The sequence below is a fragment of the Somniosus microcephalus genome, unplaced genomic scaffold, assembly GCF_052327205.1.
Source record: "Somniosus microcephalus isolate GS21.2 unplaced genomic scaffold, FLI_Smic_1.0 scaffold1853, whole genome shotgun sequence".
Lineage (NCBI taxonomy): Eukaryota > Metazoa > Chordata > Chondrichthyes > Squaliformes > Somniosidae > Somniosus > Somniosus microcephalus.
The window spans coordinates 8,845-18,363 of NW_028227040.1; the positions used below are offsets into that span (position 1 = coordinate 8,845).

The 9,519-nt window shown below is 40.8% G+C and overlaps 1 long non-coding RNA gene across 1 annotated transcript; it reads right to left on the reverse strand.

Annotated features, from left to right (window-relative positions):
* Positions 1-1,114: 1,114 nt before the first annotated feature.
* LOC147080220 (uncharacterized) lies at positions 1,115-9,443 on the reverse strand. Its single transcript, XR_015077441.1, has 2 exons — positions 7,074-9,443; positions 1,115-4,074 (listed from the first exon to the last, which is right to left on the reverse strand). It is a non-coding gene; the product is annotated as an uncharacterized LOC147080220 (long non-coding RNA).
* Between the last annotated feature and the right edge of the window lie 76 nt (positions 9,444-9,519).

The following is a 9,519-nucleotide window of genomic DNA, read 5'->3' on the forward strand; positions in this document are numbered from 1 at the left end:
CTTAGGACAGAGATGGGGAGGAATTTCTTCACCCAGAAAGTGGTGAACCTGTGGAATTCTCTACCACACAAGGCAGTTGAGGCCAATTCATTAAATATATTCAAGAAGGAGTTAGATATATTTCTTAAGGCTAAAGGGATCAAGGAATATGGGGAGAAGGCAGGGACAGGGTACTGAATTTGGATGATCAGCCATGATCTCATTAAATGGCAGAACAGGCTCGAGGGGCCAAATGGCCTACTCCTATCTTCTATGGGACATCCAGAGGTTGTGAAAGGCACTATATAAATGCAAGTCATTTAAAAAAAAGTGCTCCCCATTTAATTCTTTGACTTCTCCCTTTCTGCTTCCCCCTGCTGCCTCAAATTGCTCTGGAAAGTAGCTCTCCTATTAGCAGTGCTACTAACTTTTTTTTAAAAAAAGGTTAGTGTCAAATACAGAATGACTCCCTCCTTTATTCTGCTGCTGGTTAACCAAAACCACCAATGTGAAGTGACTGTAGCAATGTAATGGAAGAAAGAAAATGGTTAATGTAAAAAGAGCACAATGTAACAAATTGACATGTATGAAACTGGCACAGTTGAAAGTGGTAATCTTGTTCATTACACCTATACTGAATTTCCCCATTAATTCTGCAACCGCGTCCTTGGGAGGAAGAGAGACAGGGATGGAAATAATCTATGGGACAATAGTTTGTATGCTAGTAGGATCACAGTAAAATTATCCAGGGAAAGCAATTGGTTGATTTGAGTTGGGTTGGTTGTGAGGTTCGATTAATACTGTGCAGTTTCTCTTGATTACCTTTGGAGGTCAGGGAAATTGCAGTTTTATCCATTCTTGGAAATATTACCTGGAATGGCTGCCTCCCTTGGGAGATTGAATGAGTTGGGTGGAATCCACAATACTACTTATGCTTTTGAATGTTGTGGAAACAGAGTGGGACTAATTGGATAGCTCTTTCAAAGAGCCAGTACAGGCACAATGGGCCAAATGGCCTCCTTTTGTGCTGTATCATTCTGAAATAAATTAACTTTTAATATTTACTAAGAAGCTGCTGGAGTTATTAGATGGTCATCAGGATTTTAATGAGGTCATCCCAACAAAAAGGCACAAATCAATTGTCACCACTTGATTTTTTAATAACAATTAAAACATGAATGCCATACGTTAGTCTTATACCACTTCATAAAGCAGTGACAAATAATTCATACAAAAACTATTCACATTACAACTACATTCAAATCTGTTTTATTCAGTAAAAAGTTGAATGTACAATTGACATCTCGGAATATATAGTCTTCTGAAGCAAAATTTTCACGGTTTAAGCGCTTAATGGCAGAGTCTGGAACACAACACAAAGTTGACAATTAAATAAAGCACGTTTGCATTTCAGTGTCTGCTTATGTACATGGCAAGGTCAGTGTCACTTAACAGCAGTCTCAGATTTAAACCAACAGGGACAAAGCTGATACATTCTACATGACTAGTCATCACATATATGCCCCTGGAACATACAATAGACATTAAGGCTCAGTTTTAACACCTACAAAGCCCATAGAGAGGCAGAATCACTGGGACCGGTTCAGTGTGGGACTGTTTCAGCAACTGAAGCTAAATCAGTGGAATTTTGCATCACGCAGTAGGGTCCCTGAATAAATCCTGTAGACCCAACTACAATTAGTGTTGACGTATCTCTTCGCATGCTTTGTACTTGCAATCGATAAAAGTATACAAATGGCTCAATGAAAGGAAAGATATGAAAATCATGAGATCATGCTTTAGCGACACTTCATTTTCAGTTAAGCCAGTTTCAGCTGTGCCACGCACTGCTTTGTAACTATGCAGAAGTGATTCAATTGCAACCACTTCCATTATATATATATATTTTTTTTTTTTTTTTTTTTTAATTCACAGCTGAAACATCATGGAAAAAACCAGCATTACATTAGGCTGCAAGTAGAGTTCTCATTTCAGCACTGATCAGGCTAACAAAAATTCATAAAACAAAACAAAAATGAGTTGTAATAAAAAAAATTCCATACAAATAACAGTCAATGGTAAACAGCAAAGCTCAAATGACAACACAAACTATTAAAATTGGTGGATCACAACTAGACGGTTTTTGAAAACATAGGACTTCCTCAGGATTCACCCGATTCATACCAATGGATGAGTGGGGTGGGATCATATGTACACAACATTATGCTTGAGCTGTGCAATGGTTATGGTGAGTGACCCTTCAAACCAATTAAATGATGTCATAAGGGTAAATGTCAATAAAATGAGGGAAGGGAAGTGGCTCACACCAGTAGTGGAATGAACGTCAGATTATTTTCCTAAACTTTCCCATTTCAATCCAAGTATTCTATGAATGCCCGACAGTAGAATTACTTGTGAAACAAGAATCAATGAATTTAAACGATTTACAAAAGGTGCATCAACGGCAATATTATAAGCTGAAGTTTGTCTGGCCACAAGTTGAACCAGATTGTCTGAGCTTAAAGTGCATCATTCACCGCAATGCAGTTTCAAAAAAATTCATTATTGCTTACACTATGGATTTGACTGCCCAGCAGTGATTTATGAGTAAACCAACCATTTTGAAAAAAAAACATCAAGTCTAGGTGTTGCTCAGAATGCAAACAATTTCAAAAATCACATTTCATGAAATATACATTATGCCATTTCTAAATGGCCACAAAAAAACCCCACAAGTTCAGCACAAGGTTCAGGGCACAAAAATCTCTCAGTCCCATCCCTATTCACCCAAGCATACAAATAGCATTTTCAACAGATCCAGTTCACCACTGCAATTGGTTATAAGTTGTGACAATGAGCTCTGTAAATCCAGCACTTTTGAATACAAACATCAATACTTAGCTAGGGGAAGGTAGAAACTCAACTGCATGCATCAACAGCTTTTTGCAAAATCATTGAATTTCCACATGAATACCAAACTAGTTTTTATTAATGAAGACTGGATCAAGATAGTAATACCGGCAAAAAAACCATCAACAGATCCAGCTCGACAGTTTTTGAATGAGTTGCTGCAGTCGTAATTGTAACCCCATACATGTCCTCCCCCCATTAAACATTATTCAGTTGTGCTGAAGGACATTTTAATATTGACAAGTTGTTGAACTTCACATCCTTATTCCAAACACTCAAGGTTATAACTTGACTAACATGAAGATGCCCAAATCTCATTTTGTCTTGAAATGAATTATCATCCGCTTAGCAGAGAAATATTACACAGCCAAGAGTAGCTTTGATTTAAAAAAAAAATTTTTTTTTTTTTTTATAAAGGCTATGTAGCTGTTCAAAAGGCAACCAAAAAGAAACAGAACTAAAAGCTAATACACATGCAGTGATTAATACTAAAGTTGTTCCAGAAGATTGCAGATGATAAAACTAGCAAACTTAAGCCTACTTTTGGTCATTGCTATATGAGGCCAAAAAAATTGCCTGTTTGTCACTCTCCCTATTGAAGTATTCTTTTTAAATCATTTGCATTAGAGGAATAACAGTTACCCATCAGATGTTTTTATTCCTTTTGCAAGTAGCACTGCACTGTTCGATTACCAAACACAATATCCAAACCTAATGTTTAAAGAAACAGTATTTCTTGTATCTGGTTTTAAAAACGAGTAGCGAGGTTAAAATATATTTATAAAAAAAGTTTCTAACCCACCTTTTTGCACAGAGGGATAGAAAAACATGTTTTTTTTTGGCCTCATTCATTTTCTGCAATTTTTTATTTCTGCTGCAAGTGTCACGCAAATAAATTAACTCAGAATACTAGGACACACAAGTAAAAACTATTGAAGGTAGAACTATTTAAAAGTCTTTGTACAAACATCATACATAATACTTTTCTTCATCTATACAGTCAGGACTTGGTGTTCATACATCAATGATTTCTTCAGCTGTGCCACCACAGCGCAGTCTGTAGCGACCTGTCCGCCAGCTTATAGTGGGATCCCAGAGGGCAGACAAGAATATGTATATGGTCATGGATTCTCTGATGAACCAAGCTACTGCATAATCAAGTTTTGAGAAACACAGAGGTCCACCCTGGATTGGAAGCGAGGGGAGGAAAAGCAAATTATTAATGTTGAATTCATGCCATTGGTTACTGCTACAATATTGTTAATTAATTATAGTAACAGGCCTGCATTTCAAAAATAACACTACTGGAAAGCAGCGGCAAAGTTAAAAGGTTTGCTGCTGCTTAATTTGAAAAATAAAACCACCCAAGAGGTCTCATAGCTTCTTTGGCTGTGATTCTGTTCGTGAAGGCAGGTTGGCGTCGGCGGGTTCCGGACCTGCTGCCGGCCCTCCGACACAATTTTGGTTTAATTGGGCTAATTAAGCCCATCGTGTGGGTTACCTGCCCTCAGCACAAGGTGCAGGTGTGTTCATCTGATAGCCAACATAACAAACACACAGAAACCTAACAATGAATTCTCTCAGAACACCCAAGTGAGTGCAATCTACATATCAATGTTAAGTTTCTCATCTTTTATTATGTTGAAATTATTTAATCTTGAATGAACATTTGACATCGTTGCCATTTGTGTGCTGACAATTTGAGGTGGCACAGTGAAGGGTGAGGGAACCTTTTATGTCCAGCAATGCAGGGGACAGTGGATATAGAGTTAACACCACATACTTGCAGCCTAAACACAGAATGCATCTCCCAAATTGTTCAATCACCAATCTCTGACATTTGAAACTGACCAGATTTGAGTGCAGCTTTCAGATTGCAGTTACAGCTGTGAAGTTTCCAGCTGGTTGGTGTTCACGACACACTTACCCGACGTGTTCTCCGAACGTCGTGAAACCCGACCCAAAACTTGGAAAATTGAGGCAAAATAGCTCTAAACAAGCAATTAAGTGCGGGTTAGGTTGATTGGCCATGATAAAAATTGGCCCTTAGTGTTGGGGGGATTAAATACATGGGGTTATGGGGATAGGGCTTGGGTGGGATGGCTGTCGGTGTAGGGACCGGGTGCTAGGGTTTGGATGATCAGCCATGATCTCGTTGAATGGCGGAGCAGGCTCGAAGGGCCTGCTCCTATCTTCTATGTTTCTATGTTTAATCCCTTACCCGCCGCTTGGTGTTAGGTCGGTTTTTAAATCGCAGACCCGACACTTTGGAAAGTGGCGTGTAGGCGGGTTCGCAACCCGCCGTCAATCATTTTGCATGGGGACTAACAGAAATACTGGCCTTCTGCAAAGTTCCCCTAGCTACATGATCACTCCAGGCTACCTGGAGAGAGTGACTGAGTGTGAGTGAGAGTACAGCTTTATCATAGCTGCACCATGTCTCAGAGCTTCACAATCAATAGCTTCTTTTGAGATGCTGTTATAATTCTGCTGCATACCAGCCACTTAGAGTATGTACTTAGAGTTCTGATGAAAGGTCATTGACCTGAAACATTAACTCTGTTTCTCTCTCCACAGATGCTGCCTTACCCGCTGAGTATTTCCAGCATTTTCTGTTTTTACTTAAAGAGTGCATATATTATCATGGGTACTTTGTTAAACCAGGTCAGAGTAATCCATTTTTGAGAATCAGAGAGGTGCACCGCAAATACCCACCACCCCCCCTGCCCCGCCCCGCAGTTGGTGCAACTCATTAAAATCAAATAGGCGGGCTGTCAGTACTTCTCATGCTGTGATTGGCAACTCGCCTGATGGGCAGCATTAATTATGTCTCGATGTGATTTGGACTTTCAATGGGAATGAACATCAGACGGTTTCTACAACGGGGCGGCTGATCCGCAGCGCCAGTTTTACACCCGGGCGGCATGTTGAAAACCACCCCTTTATGTAACAAAGCCATTTTCTCCCCGAAAAGTTTTATCACAAGGTCTGCAAGGAAATTTTCTAATTTGACCGGTTTATCTGTTTTATATCTGAACTGGCTCCAGACTAAGACATTTGAACTGACTCAAAAATGTAATTACCTGTATACTGCTTCTATGCAAAATACATCAATAAAACCATTTGATGGACTATTACAGCAAGTGTCTAGCATGGCTCATGTCATCCACCTTCCAACTAGAGATCATAGTAGAATTCCTACAGGCTATCTGGTATCAAAGGTTCACCCAGAGCATGTTATCCCAGATGACTTTGCACACAATTGTCACCTTATTGGTTTGTAGGGAGCAGGAGTTCAACGTTATTGCATTGGGCATTGAGGAAAAGCTATCTGAAGTGAGCTCCAAATGTAAGCAGCATTTTCCCCAAATTGCCACCAGCAACAGGAACTCGCTGTTTGGTGATACAAAAACTGCGCAATGCAAAGGAAATTCAAAAATCAGAAAATGAAAGTGTTATCACAGCATTCAAAGGTAAATGAGCAGTCATACTCACGATCTCTGTATTTACTGTTCCCCTATGAAGGACGTGCGGGCCAGAACAGTGAATGACTGACTATTTGAATGTGGAAGCTGTCATAGGCAAATCTGACCCAAGGTGTTGCTAAACCATAATCAGCAGCACTCACCCTGGATACTTTTCCCTCCCCTCCAATCCAAGGATGTGAAGATCTGCAGCATAATGGTAGCTTAGAATGGGGCAATTGCTGACTGGTAACTTATCAAAAGCATTTGGCTATTTTGTGACCAGTTTTCTGAAGGCTGTGTGTTAAATACAGGAAATGTTGTGCGATTCATGAAAGTGACTTTATGCTAGCCGTGGTGTGGTAGGTCGCAGGTTTGCAACGATGATTTTCCACAAGGAAGATTACTGATCTCAACTATGTTACTGATGGATGCTACCGTTGGTACCAAGTGTTTTGAGATCATTTATCTGTCTACCCTGGGGTTGGTTTTGCATTTCGTAACAGCCAGTTTCAAAGGCAACGACGGTAGCAGCATGAAAACAAATTTCTGATAGTACGGGGGCACAGGGTTCCCATTATAAAAGCAAATATATAGTTAAACATTGATTCAACAGAAACAAAAAACCTGAAACTATTGTTCTACATTCATCATGCTTGAAATACTACACTAGGTTTTCCATGACTGATTTATCATTATGAGTCAGCCAACTGCACATACCTGGACTCCTCTGAGTTGGATGTAATCAGATATAAACCATGCCAAGCAGTGACACATAAAAAATACCATAATGTCCCATTTGAAGACATGGTGAGCAGCCCATCCAATGATCAAACTTGCAACAAAGCACTCGGAGATCGGTTCACATATAATTGTAGCAGGCAGCATGTTGATACGCAATTTGGACCACCTTATTGAGGGAAAAAAAAAAAGAAATTAGATATACTTTCAAAAAAATGAATTGTGTCATCTGTGTGTTATTCTACTTAAAGTGGTACTCAGTGGGTAGCACTCACCTGAGTCGGAAGTTTGTGGGTTCAAGTCCCACTTCAGAGACCCAAGCACAAAATCTATGCTAGCACTCCCAGTGCAGTACTGACAGAATGCTGCACTGTTGGAGGTGCGGCCTTTCAGGTGAGACATTAAACCGAGGCCCTCTCTGCTCTCTCAAGTGGACATAAAAGATCCCTTGGCACTATTCTGAAGAGGAGCAGAGGAGTTCTCCCTGGTGTACCAGCCAATATATATCCCTCAACCAACATCACTAAAAAGCAGACGATCTGGTCATTATCACATTGTTGTTTATGGGACTTTGCTGTGCACAAGTTGGCTGCCACGTTTCCTACATTACAACAGTGACTACACTTCAGCAGTACTTGACTGCAAAGCGCTTTGGGACATTGAGTTTGTGAAAGGTGTGATATAAATGCAAGTCTATCTTTTCCGATCTACAAACTTCAACTGATGTTGCCCTGCATCAACTGAAAGCTTTTGTAGCAATACATAAATCTCCCTGATCTCTCTCATCTCAAAAGAGAACGAAGCACTCAGATTCATGAAATACCACTGCAACACCTTTCATATACTCTTAATAGCCCAGCCAAGAATAGTTGGGCTCAGGCACAGACTAACTGAATTCAAATGACATTTAAAATTACAATTTGAACCCATGCCCATTATTCTACTGCTACTTCCACCAGTCCCAACACTATTTGGTCTACAAATTCCCTGACTACTTTCCTAATGCATTAAAAAACCACCAAAACTGCTCAGGGGCAGTTCATGAAAGTACATAGAAAATAGTAAAATAAGCTAGAGTTTTGATGTTTTGCAAGAGCCTTGAAAAGAAGTGGATTTATGCGTGCAATACTGCAAGATCATTTTGGGCAATTCAAATTTTAAACAGATTGTCAAGGGACAGAATAACTAATTTCTGGATAAATCCCCAAAAATAGGTCTGCCAAAAAAATGACTTTTAGACAACCAGCACAACCCCATTGCCTCCATCACAAAGACTGCCTACTTCCATCTCCACAACATTGTCCCTCTAAGTACTTGCCTCAGCCCATCTACCACCAAAATCCATGCCTTTGTTTCCTCCAGACACGATCAGCTGACTCCACTGCTCCTCCTTCCCCATGCTCACCCAATCCTCTCTCCAAGCTCATCTTGTACACAAGACCCACCTGCTGCTGCATTGATCCCATTCCCACTAAACAACTGATCACCCAGCTTCCTTTTCTGGGCCTATGCTGACCAACATTGTAAATGTTTCCCTCTCAGATGTTATTCCCCCTCCCTTTATCCCCTTCCTCAAAACTCACCTTCAACCCTCTCCCCTTGCAAACTATTGCCCCATCTCTAACTTCTCTTTCCTCTCCAAATTTCTTGGACCATGTTGACTCTCAAATCAATACCCATCTACAACTCTCCAATCAGGTTTCCACCCCTGCGACAGCATCAAAATGGCCCTAACCAAAGTCACAAATGACATTCTCTGTGGTGCATGATCTCTCCTCTACATTGAGAATCTCTCCACCTCTGATACCGTCGACCACACCAACCACCCTCAAAGCTCAGTGAAATTGCTCTCACTTGGTTCCACTCTTATCTATCCAATCGTAGCCAGTGCATTTCCAGCAATGGCTACTCTTCCCACCCCCAGTAACGTTAGCTGCAGTGTCCACCAAGGATCTATCCTTAGACCGCTCCACTTCCTCATCTACATGCTGCCCCTTCGTGACATCATCCGCGGACATGGAGTCTGCTTCCACAAGTATGCCGACAACACCCAGCTCTACTCCTCCACCACCTCTCAACCCCGCCACTGCATCTGGATTGCCAGATTGCTTTTGAGATATTCAGGTGTGGATGAACTGCAATTTCCTTCAGTCAAACATTGGGAAGACTGAACCAATCATCTTTGTTCGCAATCCAGGTGTCCTATTTGAACTCTAACATCGCCCATCTCTGCCTCAGACTATCTGCTGCTGAAACCCTCATCCGTTCCTTTCCTGCCAGAATTGACTATTCCGATGCTGCAATGACCAGCCTCCCATCCTCCACCCTCCATAAACCAGTTTATCTAAAATTCTGCTGTCTATACCCTAACCCTCATCCCTACATTGGCTCCCAGTACCTCAAAACCTCCAATTTAAAATTCTCT